At 33.5% G+C, this 15,659-nt stretch overlaps 1 pseudogene; it reads left to right on the top strand.

Moving 5' to 3' along the window:
• LOC139841633 (uncharacterized) overlaps positions 1–15,012 on the top strand; it is a 36,411-nt pseudogene extending 21,399 nt beyond the window's left edge.
• Positions 15,013–15,659: the final 647 nt, after the last annotated feature.

The raw sequence follows: 15,659 nt of genomic DNA, 5'->3' as shown, positions 1-15,659 counted from the left end.
TTCAAATGGTAGATTCCAATTTGGTGTTATCATGATTGGTGCATTAGTGAGTTTCTCTTTAAGAATATTAAAAGATTTGATACACTCATCTGAAAAGATGAATGGAGCATCCTTTTCTAGGAGTTTATTCATAGGAGTGGCAATTTTAGAAAAATCTTTTATAAAACGTCGGTAAAAACCGGCATGCCCTAGAAAACTCCTAACTCCTCTAACATTGGTGGGATGTGGAAGTTTAGCAATTACATCTACTTTAGCTCTATCCACTTCAATTCCTTCTTTTGAAATTTTATGTCCAAGAACGATGCCTTCTTTAACCATGAAATGGCATTTCTCCCAATTAAGTACTAGATTTGATTTTTCGCATCTAATTAGCATTCGTTCCAGATTAACTAGACATGATTTAAATGTATCACCGAAGACTGAAAAGTCATCCATGAATACTTCCATGCATTCTTCTATCATGTCGTGAAAAATCGCCATCATACACCTTTGAAAGGTTGCAGGGGCGTTACAAAGTCCAAATGGCATGCGTTTGTAAGCAAAAGTACCATAAGGGCACGTGAATGTGGTTTTCTCTTGGTCCTCGGGTGCTATTGGAATTTGAAAATATCCGGAAAATCCATCTAGAAAACAATAGTAACTATTTCCGGCTAATCTTTCCAACATTTGATCTATGAAAGGTAAGGGAAAGTGATCTTTTCTGGTGGCGTCATTTAATTTTCTATAATCAATACATACACGCCATCCTGTTACAGTCCTAGTAGGAATAAGCTCATTTTTCTCATTTATAATGACAGTCATGCCACCCTTCTTAGGCACGCATTGAACTGGGCTTACCCATGGACTATCAGAGATTGGATAAATTAAACCTGCATCTAGCAGTTTAATAATCTCTTTCTTAACTACATCTTGCATATTAGGATTTAGTCTTCGTTGGCGTTGCACATACGTTTTATGACCTTCTTCCATAAGGATTTTATGTGTGCAATACGAAGGACTTATTCCTTTAATATCATGAATCTTCCATGCAATGGCTGGTTTATGAGCTTTCAACACAGAAATGAGTTGTGATTTTTCATTTTCAGTAAGAGAAGACGATATTATTACAGGTAATTCAGATTCACCATGTAAATAAGCGTATTCCAAATGGTTTGGAAGTGGCTTTAACTCTAATTTCGGAGGTTCTTCTATCGATGATTTATATCGATATCTGTCTTCTTCTTTTAGCATTTGAATTTCTTCTATTGTTGGTTCATATCCATTAGCTATAAGTGTAGCTAACATTTCAGCTTCATCAATTGGTTCATTACCTTCTCCTAAAGAACATTCTCCTGTTCCTTGTAATTCTGGAAATTCTTCTAATAATTCTGCATGTGCATCTATAGTTTGAATATAATAACATGTATCATCTGCAGATTGTGGTTGTTGCATTGCTCTATCAACTGAAAAGGTAACACTCTCATCCTCTATACTTAGGGTCAGTTTCTTACCGAACACGTCTATCATTGCTTTAGCCGTGTTTAAGAATGGTCTTCCTAATATGAGAGGAACTTGAGAATCTTCTTCCATGTCCAAGACAACAAAATCTACTGGAAATACTAAAGTACCAACTTTAACTAGCATGTTCTCCATTATCCCTCTAGGATATTTTATTGATCGATCGGCTAGTTGTATGCTTATTCTTGTTGGTTTCAATTCTCCAAGGTCTAGTTTAGCGTATAGTGAATACGGCATTAGATTTATACTAGCACCTAAGTCTGCCAATGCTTCTATTGAACTAAGACTACCCAGAAAACATGGAATTGTGAAACTTCCAGGATCAGATAGTTTTTCTGGTATCTTATTCAACAGCACTGCTGAACAATTAGCATTCATAGTAACAGCCGAGAGTTCTTCCATTTTCTTTCTATTTGAGATTAGATCTTTCAAGAATTTAGCATATCTTGGCATTCCTGAAATCACATCAATGAAAGGAAGATTTACATTTATCTGTTTAAACATATCCAAGAATTTGGATTGCTCGGCTTCAAGTTTTTCTTTCTTCATTTTACTCGGGTAAGGAAGTGGTGGTTGGTATGGTTTAACATAAGGTTTATCCTTAACTGTGTTATCTTCATTAACCTTTTCAACTACCGGTTCTTTTTCCTTATCTTGATCAGGTTGTGGTTCTTGTGGAGTAGGAATAGTTTCATCAGAAGTTACAGGTATTTCAGGTGGTTTAAGTGTTGTACCACTTCTTGTGGTAATAGCTTTAGCTGTTTCATTCCGGGGGTTAGCATTTGTATCACTAGGTAGACTTCCCGGTTTTCTTTCACCTATTAACCTTGCTAGGTTACTTACTTCTTGTTCCAGATTTTGAATAGAAGCTTGTTGATTTCTAAATGCTTGAGCATTTTGTTTATTGGTTTGTTTTTGAGATGTGAAAAACTGCGTTTGAGTTTCAACTAGCTTCGTCATCATATCTTCTAAATTCGGCTTTTTATCATCGGTTTGTTGTGGTGGTTTGTTTTGAAAATTAGGTCTTTGCTGGTTGTAAGTATTATTGGATACTTGTTGATTGCTAGGACCTTGTTGGTTGTTGTATGGAATATTTCGGTTATAATTCTGGTTTTGATTGTAAATCGGTCTTGGCGGTTGATAATTATTCTGATAATTATTTCCAGGCCTTTGGTTTATGTATGAAATATTCTCTCTTTGTTCCATTGTTAATTCAATACTGAGACAATCTTTTGTCAAATGTGGTCCTCCACACTGCTCACAACTAATTCGTATTGAGTGAATATCTTTAGTCATCTTTTCCATTCGTCTCTCCACAGCATCTATCTTTGCGGAAATGGAATCTAAGTCATGGCTAGAATCGGCTCTAGCTGCTTTAGATGATCTAATGATATCTTTTTCTTGGTGCCACTCATGTGAGTGGGAAGCAGTATTATCAATAATTTTGTAAGCATCAGTTTCGGTTTTCTTCATAATAGAACCACCAGCTGCTATATCTATGTCTTTCCTTGTAGTGATGTCGCATCCTCGGTAGAATATTTGTACTATTTGACAGGTGTCTAAACCATGTTGCGGACATCCTCTTAATAACTTTCCATATCTTGTCCACGCCTCATATAGAGTTTCATTTGGTTTCTGTGTGAACGTAACAATTTCTGCTTGAAGTCTTACGGCTTTAGATGCAGGAAAGAATTGTTTAAGAAATTTGTCAATTAAAACGTCCCATGTATCGATCGCCCCTTCAGGTAACGATTCCAACCAATCTTTGGCTTCTCCCTTTAAAGTCCAGGGAAATAACATGAGATATATCTGTTCATCCTCCACTTCTCGTATTTTAAATAGTGTGCAGATCCTATTAAAGGTACGTAGATGTTCATTTGGATCTTCCTTCGGCGCACCACTAAATTGGCATTGATTAGTCACCATGTGTAGAATTTGTCCTTTGATTTCATAATCTGGCGCATTAATGTCTGGATGAGTAATTGCGTGACCTTGGCCAGTGCGTTTAGCTCTCATTCGGTCTTCCATACTTAAAGGTTCCAGATTCTCCATAATTGAATTTGTTGAATCGGTATCACTAGATGATTCTGATTTAATGGTTCGTTCCTCAACAATCTCTGTTTGAATGATTGGTGGCTCTGGAGGAAAATTTAGTGGTTCAGGATCTACGAACCGTTCCTGAATATTCTCCGGATTCTCAATTGTGAGGTCGGGTTCAAAAAATGGATTATCGGAAATTTGAACTGAAGTACTTGGTCGACTGGATGACGATTCTAAAGAAAAATCAACGGCGGTTATATTTGCTAAATGTCTTGATCTAGTTACAGGTGGTGAACGTACAAAAGGTGGTGAACGTCTTGCTCGGTGCATTCACTGAATATCCTATTAGTTTTAAAAAGAAAGAAAAATTATAATAAGTTATCCAATTAATAGACTTTTCTGATTTTGCCCACGTTTCGAATAGCCAAAAGATGCAGCAGAGGGGCAGGATTCGTTTGGTCTCAATATAATTGAGGACTGTTTGGCTCCAATAACCCGGTCCACGTACAAATCCAACTATTACTACGAACCAGAAAATTTTGATGTCTATTAATTTAACCACTTAAAATAAATTTTCGTAATTTTAAGAAATTTAGATAAGAAGTAGAAAAAATTCTAAGTCCTAAAAACTAGAATGGCGAGAAATAAGAGAGAAAAAGAGTTCGTCGTAAAAGGTCGAAGAAGAAAAAAAATGGTTGAAAAATAAAAGGTGACGGAAAAATAAAAGAAACTTATAAAAACTTAAAAATACTTAACTAACCTAACCTTATTACTACAACTAACTTAAAATTATAATCGCAAATTGATATTACTAATTGGAATGATAATTGGTACATAGTAAAAGGTCTAAAAATATTAAAGCTTACAAGGAAAAACTAAATCCCAAATGGAAATAACTTAAAAAGAAACTAAAACTTAAAAAGGCGTCGCAAAATTCTAAAGCACCTAAATCTTAGTCTAAAGAAAAAGCACTTAAGGAATTCTACGGCAAAGCCTAAAAATCTAGGAGTAAAAATAACTATAGCAAAAACTAAGTTTAAAATTAAATATGAGCGAAAAATACAAATATTACGCTACAACGATTAAAAAGGGACAAAATATAAAAATATATAAAAAGTTGTAAAAAGTACAATTTTTATAAAAATATTATTTTTATATTTTTTTTTTTAATAAAACTACTAATTTTACAATTTAATAAAACTAATTAATACTAAATACATAAATTAAATAAAAAGTAAAAATAAAAATAAAACTAATAATAATAATAATAATTAGGTTTAAATAATAATTATAATTAATAATAAACCGTAATTAATGCTGAATTAGGGCTTCCTATCGCCTGTCAGAAAGGCTCCGCGAGTCGCGGCAATTAAAGCATTAAACCCCGCGAGTCGCGGGGTTCCAGAATTCAGCTGACAGGTTTGAAATTTTACGCGTTTTTATATATATTTCTTTTTTGTTTTCTGTTTTTAAATAAATAAAAGATTTTAAAATAAAACTTATATTTTTATAAACTAAAATAAAAATAAAGAAACTTATAAAACTTAAATATTTAACAAAATCTTAAAAATACATATATTTTTGTTTTTCTTTTTATATTTTTGAATAATTAAAACGTATTTTTACAAAAACGAATTTTAATAAAAGTTAACTAAATTTTTTTTATTTTTTTTTATTTTAGCGTTGCGTTTCCGGCTTTTAAGATAACTTTCCCCGGCAGCGGCGCCAAAAATACTTGATGTTATGCGAGGTGTATATAAAATAGTTATTAATTTTAGCAGAAAATACTATTAAATACGATACAATTTTACACAAGATATTTATTTATTTATAGAATGGATATACTTAAACCTTGCTACAACACTTATAGGCAGTGTACCTAATCGTACAGTAGTGTAGTTTTTAGTAAGTCCGGTTCGTTCCACAGGGAAATCTTTAAACAAAGCTCAACGCTATATTAGTTTACTTTTATTAAAAATACAAATATATATATAAGTAATATTATTATTATAAAGGGGGGTTTTTACCGTTTAATGACCGGTTTGTCAATTTTAAGACTTTAGTCGCAGTTAAAACCTAATGTAAAATATAAAATAAATACAAGACTTAAATTAAAGCGTAAAGTAAATAACGATAATGAAATTGCGAATAATAAAAGTGCGATAAAATAAACTTACGATAATTAAAAAGTACGATAATTAAAAGTGCGATTAAATAACAATAAATAAAAGTGCGATAATTAGAAGTGCAATTAAATATAAAATAAAGGAAATTAAATATGAAATAAAAGAATTATGCTTATTTAAACTTCCGTAATCATGATGTTTGACGTGTTGATTTTAGTTTTATGCCCATGGGTTAATTGTCCTTTGTCCTGGATTATTTAATATGTCCGTCTGGTTTTCGTCCATAACAGTCCATCAGTCATAAATATAAAGTGCGAGTGTCCTCGTCAAATTATTCTTATACCCGAAGTTAAATATTCCAACTAATTGGGGATTCGAATTGTAACAAGGTTTTAATACTTTGTTTAATGAATACACCAGGTTATCGACTGCGTGTAAACCAAGGTTTTACTACTTTGTTAACAATTACACCAATTACCCTTGAATGTAATTTCACCCCTTTTTTAATTATTCTAGTGGCTATTAATCCATTCCCGTGTCCGGTTAAATGAACGATTATTCGTACATATAAATACCCCGCCCATCGTGTCCGATCGAGTGTATATGGTAATTTATAGGGACGCCCAATTGTAAATCTTTATATTAACATTAACAAACTTTCATTTAGTTAAACAAATATGAAGCCCATTAATAGCCCATAGTCTAATTTCCACAAGTGTCGTTCTTTTGTCCAAACCCCAATTATGGTACAAAGCCCAATTACCCAATTTTAGTAATTAGCCCAACATCATGATTACTTCGTTTTAAATAAGCATAATAATAACTTAGCTACGAGACATTAATATAAAAAGGTTGAACATAACTTACAATGATTAAAAATAGCGTAGCGTTACACGGACAGAATTTCGACTTACACCCTTACAACATTCGCTAACATACCCTTATTATTAGAATTATAATTAAAATTAAAATATAAATTATATATATATATATATCGTATAGATAGAGAGATGAGAGAAAATAGAATATGAAAAAATGATCAGAATTCGGTTTGCTTTATAGCCAGAGTTGATTTTTGGGGCTCCGCGACTCGCGGCAAAATCCTCTTCAAACTCCGCGAGTCGCGGAGAATGTATTTACAGCTCACACCCTTGGAGTTTCTCTGCCGACGGTTTTATAATATATATATATAATATATATATAATTAATATAATTAATTATATATTATATTATATTTATATGCATAGTTAACTTGTAATTTTTAGTCCGTTGCGTCGAGCGTTAAGAGTTGACTCTGGTCCCGGTTCCGGATTTTCGAACGTCCTCGCGTACAATTTAATATCTTGTACTTTGCGTTTTGAATCTTGTACTTTTGTAATTTCGAGACGTTTCTTATCAATAATTGGAACCTTTTTGATTGTCTTTTGTACTTTTGAGCTTTTTGGTCGTTTGCGTCTAAAATTCGTCGAATCTGTCTTTTGTCTTCACCTTTTATTATTTAAACGAATATCACTTGTAAATAGAACAATTGCAACTAAAAGCTTGTCTTTCTTGAGGAATAATGCTATGAAATATATGTTCGTTTTTAGCATTATCAGTATATTGGACCATTCAAGATTATTGATCGTGTCGGACCAGTAGCTTACCGACTTGAGTTACCTCAACAACTCGCGGCTGTACATAACACTTTCCACGTCTCGAATTTGAAGAAATGTTTTGCTAAAGAAGATCTCACTATTCCGTTAGATGAAATCCAAATCAACGAAAAACTTCAATTCATCGAAGAACCCGTCGAAATAATGGATCGTGAGGTTAAAAGACTTAAGCAAAACAAGATACCAATTGTTAAGGTTCGATGGAATGCTCGTAGAGGACCCGAGTTCACCTGGGAGCGTGAAGATCAGATGAAGAAGAAATACCCGCATCTATTTCCAGAAGATTCGTCAACACCTTCAACAGCTTAAAATTTCGGGACGAAATTTATTTAACGGGTAGGTACTGTAGTGACCCGAACTTTTCCATGTTTATATATATTAATTGAGATTGATATTTACATGATTAAATGTTTCCAACATGTTAAGCAATCAAACTTATTAAGACTTGATTAATTGAAATAGGTTTCATATAGACAATTGACCACCCAAGTTGACCGGTGATTCACGAACGTTAAAACTTGTAAAAACTATATGATGACATATATATGGTTATTAATATAGTTAACATGATATTATGATAAGTAAACATATCATTAATTATATTAACAATGAACTACATATGTAAAAACAAGACTACTAACTTAATGATTTTGAAACGAGACATATATGTAACGATTATCGTTGTAACGACATTTAATGTATATATATCATATTAAGAGATATTCGTACATCATAATATCATGATAATATAATAATTTAAAATCTCTTTTGATATTATAAACATTGGGTTAACAACATTTAACAAGATCGTTAACCTAAAGGTTTCAAAACAACATTTACATGTAACGACTAACGATGACTTAACGACTCAGTTAAAATGTATATACATGTAGTGTTTTAATATGTATTCATACACTTTTGAAAGACTTCAAGACACTTATCAAAATACTTCTACTTAACAAAAATGCTTACAATTACATCCTCGTTCAGTTTCATCAACAATTCTACTCGTATGCACCCGTATTCGTACTCGTACAATACACAGCTTTTAGATGTATGTACTATTGGTATATACACTCCAATGATCAGCTCTTAGCAGCCCATGTGAGTCACCTAACACATGTGGGAACCATCATTTGGCAACTAGCATGAAATATCTCATAAAATTACAAAAATATGAGTAATCATTCATGACTTATTTACATGAAAACAAAATTACATATCCTTTATATCTAATCCATACACCAACGACCAAAAACACCTACAAACACTTTCATTCTTCAATTTTCTTCATCTAATTGATCTCTCTCAAGTTCTATCTTCAAGTTCTAAGTGTTCTTCATATATTCTACAAGTTCTAGTTACAAAAAAATCAAGAATACTTTCAAGTTTGCTAGCTCACTTCCAATCTTGTAAGGTGATCATCCAACCTCAAGAAATCTTTGTTTCTTAAAGTAGGTTATCATTCTAATACAAGGTAATAATCATATTCAAACTTTGGTTCAATTTCTATAACTATAACAATCTTATTTCAAGTGATGATCTTACTTGAACTTGTTTTCGTGTCATGATTCTGCTTCAAGAACTTCGAGCCATCCAAGGATCCGTTGAAGCTAGATCCATTTTTCTCTTTTCCAGTAGGTTTATCCAAGGAACTTAAGGTAGTAATGATGTTCATAACATCATTCGATTCATACATATAAAGCTATCTTATTCGAAGGTTTAAACTTGTAATCACTAGAACATAGTTTAGTTAATTCTAAACTTGTTCGCAAACAAAAGTTAATCCTTCTAACTTGACTTTTAAAATCAACTAAACACATGTTCTATATCTATATGATATGCTAACTTAATGATTTAAAACCTGGAAACACGAAAAACACCGTAAAACCGGATTTACGCCGTCGTAGTAACACCGCGGGCTGTTTTGGGTTAGTTAATTAAAAACTATGATAAACTTTGATTTAAAAGTTTTTATTCTGAGAAAATGATTTTTATTATGAACATGAAACTATATCCAAAAATTATGGTTAAACTCAAAGTGGAAGTATGTTTTCTAAAATGGTCATCTAGACGTCGTTCTTTTGACTGAAGTGACTACCTTTACAAAAACGACTTGTAACTTATTTCTCCGACTATAAACCTATACTTTTTCTGTTTAGATTCATAAAATAGAGTTCAATATGAAACCATAGCAATTTGATTCACTCAAAACGGATTTAAAATGAAGAAGTTATGGGTAAAACAAGATTGGATAATTTTTCTCATTTTAGCTACGTGAAAATTGGTAACAAATCTATTCCAACCATAACTTAATCAACTTGTATTGTATATTATGTAATCTTGAGATACCATAGACATGTATACAATGTTTCGACCTATCATGTCGACACATCTATATATATTTCGGAACAACCATAGACACTCTATATGTGAATGTTGGAGTTAGCTATACAGGGTTGAGGTTGATTCCAAAATACATATAGTTTGAGTTGTGATCAATACTGAGATACGTATACACTGGGTCGTGGATTGATTCAAGATAATATTTATCGATTTATTTCTGTACATCTAACTGTGGACAACTAGTTGTAGGTTACTAACGAGGACAGCTGACTTAATAAACTTAAAACATCAAAATATATTAAAAGTGTTGTAAATATATTTTGAACATACTTTGATATATATGTATATATTGTTATAGGTTCGTGAATCAACCAGTGGCCAAGTCTTACTTCCCGACGAAGTAAAAATCTGTGAAAGTGAGTTATAGTCCCACTTTTAAAATCTAATATTTTTGGGATGAGAATACATGCAGGTTTTATAAATGATTTACAAAATAGACACAAGTACGTGAAACTACATTCTATGGTTGAATTATCGAAATCGAATATGCCCCTTTTTATTAAGTCTGGTAATCTAAGAATTAGGGAACAGACACCCTAATTGATGCGAATCCTAAAGATAGATCTATCGGGCCCAACAAGCCCCATCCAAAGTACCGGATGCTTTAGTACTTTGAAATTTATATCATATCCGAAGGGTGTCCCGGAATGATGGGGATATTCTTATATATGCATCTTGTTAATGTCGGTTACCAGGTGTTCACCATATGAATGATTTTTATCTCTATGTATGGGATGTGTATTGAAATATGAAATCTTGTGGTCTATTATTATGATTTGATATATATAGGTTAAACCTATAACTCACCAACATTTTTGTTGACATTTTTAAGCATGTTTATTCTCAGGTGATTATTAAGAGCTTCCGCTGTCGCATACTTAAATAAGGACGAGATTTGGAGTCCATGCTTGTATGATATTGTGTAAAAACTGCATTCAAGAAACTTATTTTGTTGTAACATATTTGTATTGTAAACCATTATGTAATGGTCGTGTGTAAACAGGATATTTTAGATTATCAGTATTTGATAATCTACGTAAAGCTTTTTAAACCTTTATTGATGAAATAAAGGTTATGGTTTGTTTTAAAATGAATGCAGTCTTTGAAAAACGTCTCATATAGAGGTCAAAACCTCGTAACGAAATCAATTAATATGGAACGTTTTTAATCAATAAGAACGGGACATTTCACCAAGAAACCTTTGCTTTACCTTGAACACTATCTCCATGATTCCAAAGAAAACCCTTGATAATTTGCTCAATCTCATTTATCACTGTACTAGGCAACTTGTATACAGAAGTCCAATAAATGTGCATAGATGAAAGGACAGAAGCAATTAACTGTAGCCTGCCAGCATATGACAAATGCTTTGTTTTCCAATTATCAATCCTCTTCTTTACTTTATCAATAATCTCTTTACAATCCTTTACTCCTAGCCTTTTAGCAAAAAGAGGAACACCAAGATACTTAACTGGCAATCTACCCACAGTAAAAGGCAATAAATTTGTAATTTCATGTTGGAGGGCTATGAACACTTCTAAAGAAGAGTGTACTCTTGTTAATGTTGGGAAGAAGACCAGAGACAGCACTAAACTCATTCAATGCTCTCTTAACAGTGCTAATTGACTTGACATCAGCATGACAGAATACTAACAGATCATCAGCAAAACACACATGTGTAAGCTTCATCTCCTTATAGCCCACATGATATTTAAAGCCGGGATTCTCTTTAATTCTTGGTGCTAGGATCAGATTTAGAATTTCCATGACAAGTGTAAAGAGGTAAGGGGATATAGGATCACCCTGTCTTAATCCCCTGCCACCATTGAAATAACCTTTAATCTCATTGTTAATACAGAGAGAAAACTTAGTTGTAGAAACACATTTCATTATCCAGCCAACCATTGTCTCATGAAAGCCAAACTTAACAAGAATATCCTGCAAAAAGGTCCAACTTACTGTATCATATGCTTTTTGCAGGTCAATCTTAATGGCACATCTTTTTGATCCATTAATTCTGTTATATCCTTTCAGTAACTCCTATGTGACTAGAATGTTATCTTGTATGGCTCTACCTGGAATTAATGCACTTTGGTTAACATGTACTAGCTTTTCCAGCCCAGTTTTCATTCTATTCACTAAAATCTTACTTATGCCTTTATATAAAACATTGCAGCATGCTATGGGCCTGAAGTCAGAGACTTTATTGGGAGTCTCTATTTTAGGAATAAGAGCTATCAAGGTAGCATTAATTCCTCCTATAAGCTCCCCAGTCATGAAAAACTCTTTTATAGCCTTGCAGACATCATCACCAACAATATCCCATGCTTTTTTTAAAGAAATGTGAGGTGTAGCCATCAGGACCTGAAGCCTTTTCACTATCAATATCAAAGATAACATCTTTGATTTCTGAATTTGAGACCTCCAAAACCATAACATTAGCTTCATTGGAATCAAGGGTAACAGAAAAAATGTTACCCATATCTTCAATAGGAGTGACTGAGTCAACTTTTCCTAAGAAATTCTAAAAATGGGAAACAAACTGATCAGCCACTTCATCACCATAAAACCTTGTATTATCTTCATTACAAATACTTTCATCTTCCAATACCTTATCCATTCCATTAACCACCACATCATCACTATATTCATCAGGTTCAATAATCTCTGCATTTGTTCCCATTTCTTCTTGAAATAAAAGAACATCTCATTAGTCCAGCCTTTTGATTCAGTAAGACTTGGTTGCTTCTTATGCTTAATAAACCAATCAACCATTGAAAAGTCTCCATTCTGCTCAGTATTATCTTGATTAAGTGCTTCAAATCTATTTGCACTTATGTTGGCTTTAGTTTGAATAGGTTTAGGTTTGTAGACTGCTATAGCCTTAGGAGCATAATAACTTTGACCCTTATATGAGTTATTTTTCTTTCTAACTTCCATATACCCCTCCTTATTAGCAGGTGCAACCTTTTGAGTGATCACTTTGAGTTCATCTTTTGTTCTAGGTCTAATCTTGCACTCTTTTGTGTTGTGCCCAAATACACAGCAATGATCACACACATCAGGTTTCCATTCATACTCTACCACAACCTTTTTAATACCTTTAAGTTTTTGCTCTTTATCCTTATACTGAATATCAACTTGCTCAACTAAGCCTTTATTTGCATCTGCTTCCACCATAATTCTTGCAAAACCAGCTCTTCCACTACCTTTGTGACACATGTTGGCAGTCAATGTGTCCATGGAGATAGGCTTTCCAATCCTACTAGCAATAGAACTCAAACCCTTAACATTCCAAGCCTCTAATGGAACTTCTTTGAACTTAACCCAAAGTGGCACCTTGACTGGGTCAACCTTTTCAATAGTAAGATCAGGATCCCATTTTTGAACTAAAAGTGGTTTCCCATTGACAATCCAAGGGCTACTTTCAATGACTGTATTCATACCCTGTTCATTATTAAACTTGAAGTAACAAATGTTCTTACAATCCATAACAATGTCTTTCAAACCAAACTTACTCCACATTTTCATGAGATTGTAACTTAGTGTATTATAGGACATATTGCATCCAATAGTATAACCACACACAGTTAATTGCCACTGTTTGCAACTTTCCTCAACATATTCATTTTCAAAAACAACAAACTCATTACCAGCATCATAAATAAAGGTAGGCACATAGTCTAGCTTATTATCAACTATTCCTTTATTAATAATACTAGCATATGTTGTGGAATTAACATTTGCAGATATGACCGGAGTATCTGTATTAGATTCATTAGCAAGAACAGATTTATCTTTATTACCCGTTGCAATTGCAGATTGATCTGCAGAATCAATCACAGGTGTAGAAGCTTTATCACATTCAATAGCAGTTTCTCTCTCTAGAACAGGAGCCTCATTTGATTCAATTGAGTCTCTAGGTTTCTTCAATTCATTCTTCTGATTTGAATCCTTACTCTTACTATTGAGATTGTGAATCGAATTATCGAATTTTCCAGGTATCTTACCGTTACGAGTTGATTTCCTAGGTTTTGAAGAATTCATGGATTCAACTCAGTATATTGCAAATGAAACCTAACAGAGATGCTCGCCTCTCATAGATGATAGGATTAGATCAAGGAATTGGATTGAAATGGAGCAAAAATGGTGGATCTGAGTGATGGTGTTCGTAACTGATTTTCCCGCCTAAATCGCCATGGAGAGAGGAAAGAGAGAATTTATTATATTGCATTACATGCCCCCGTTAAGACGTTTTATTCATAAGCATCTGTCACCATTGTAAAAAAAAATGTGAAATTTCATCCGTTAGCACATCAATTTTGGTAACCGAAATAATACAATGTGCTGTTTTATACAATTTGCTTAGTAAAATTGATGTTATTCGCTGAGACAAACACGTGGTGTAGAACAGTTGTGGGTACTAGATTGTGTGCCTGGGATACAAGCTAATTTGGGGCAGAGATAATGTTGGAAACCTTGCAGACGTTACCGAAACCAATTCCATCCTGCAAGTAACTTCCTCTTCTCTTAACGCAATTACTTTATTTTCTTGTTTGATTAAATTTTAGATGTTTAGGTTTATGTTAGAATTATTGGCTAGTGATTGTGTCTAAGCGTTTACCCGATTCAAGAGAAGTTTTATTTTCTTTTTTGTCTATATTTATTTCTTTAGTCCATATAGGAGGGTGGAGTACATAATTTATACTACAAGTCTACAACAAGAAATAAAGGTTTCGTTTTTCATATGTGAATGGTTCGTGTCCATGGTTACAGGTGGCTGGTGGATCACTTGAACAAGATCGGGTTTCCAAGAACATTGTCTGAATGGATAGGTAGTTTACTAAAAAAATCAGGAGAGCACGAGACATGGTCATTTGATCTTGAAGGAGTCATTGAGATGTTCGATTCCTATAGGTTAGCTTTCTATGAATTTAGAAAAATAATGTCGAATTAAAATCATATTAGCTTTGATAGTTTGTACTACTAGTAGGATTGATCTTTATTAATTAAACCAAATGCGTTTCAGGAAGCTGGATTTTTGGCCAATGCTTGAACATCCACCTAAGGGGATGGATATAGTGATTGTGCGCGCAGAAAACAGTGATGAAGGGTGGGATCCACATGTTATTCAGAAGCTTGCAAGACTTGAAAATCGAAAAAGTAATGAATCAGCTGAGGGTAAGGTTTCGGTTGTGGTTCTACCAAAATCTGGGCATTGGGTTCATGTGGACAATCCAAAAGGACTTGTGGAGATATTAACACCTAAAATGGCCTCCCTCAGTTAAGCATTACATTACAATTAGGATTCAAATTCTATTCCTTATGTGTTAAAAAAACATTAGTTACAGGTGAGACTTTTTTTTTTATTTAAAAAAGGCAAGATACTATTATTGGTAACTCAAGAATGTACACGTATGTTACAAAATGGAGCAGCAACCACCAAATATATGAACAGGTGAGACACTTTTATCCTTGACCGAAGTCCTAACGCCAACAGATAAAGGGGCCACATCTCCCCTGCATTTTTGTGTTCCCAGTGCCGCTTAAGTTTGCCGCCAGCACTGTCGCACCATAAGCGACCGCTTCATCTGCATTAATGCTCTTGCAAAGAGCCTTTCCATCAACGAATTCAGTTAGCATTTGTTGTAGCTTTGGGATCGAGTGGACCCCAACGATTACCACGTCATCAACGTCATTCTTGTGCACGTTCCCATTTTTCCACATGCTCAATACACTTGTCGAAGAAACACGCGTTTGGCTCTTCAAATTTTGCCCCATTTTCATCGAAAAATCTCCCTCGTACAAGGAATCAATTTCGATTGTTGTTCGAGTTGAAGAATATGATGGAGTGATTTGTAGTAACATAACGTTATGCGAAGGATCTATATAGAGTGATTCGTAGTAACATAACGTGTCATGGACGCGATAATGA

This window comes from Rutidosis leptorrhynchoides, chromosome 1 (assembly GCF_046630445.1).
Source record: "Rutidosis leptorrhynchoides isolate AG116_Rl617_1_P2 chromosome 1, CSIRO_AGI_Rlap_v1, whole genome shotgun sequence".
Classification (NCBI taxonomy): Eukaryota; Viridiplantae; Streptophyta; class Magnoliopsida; order Asterales; family Asteraceae; genus Rutidosis; species Rutidosis leptorrhynchoides.
This window is presented reverse-complemented; position numbering and strand designations above follow the sequence as displayed.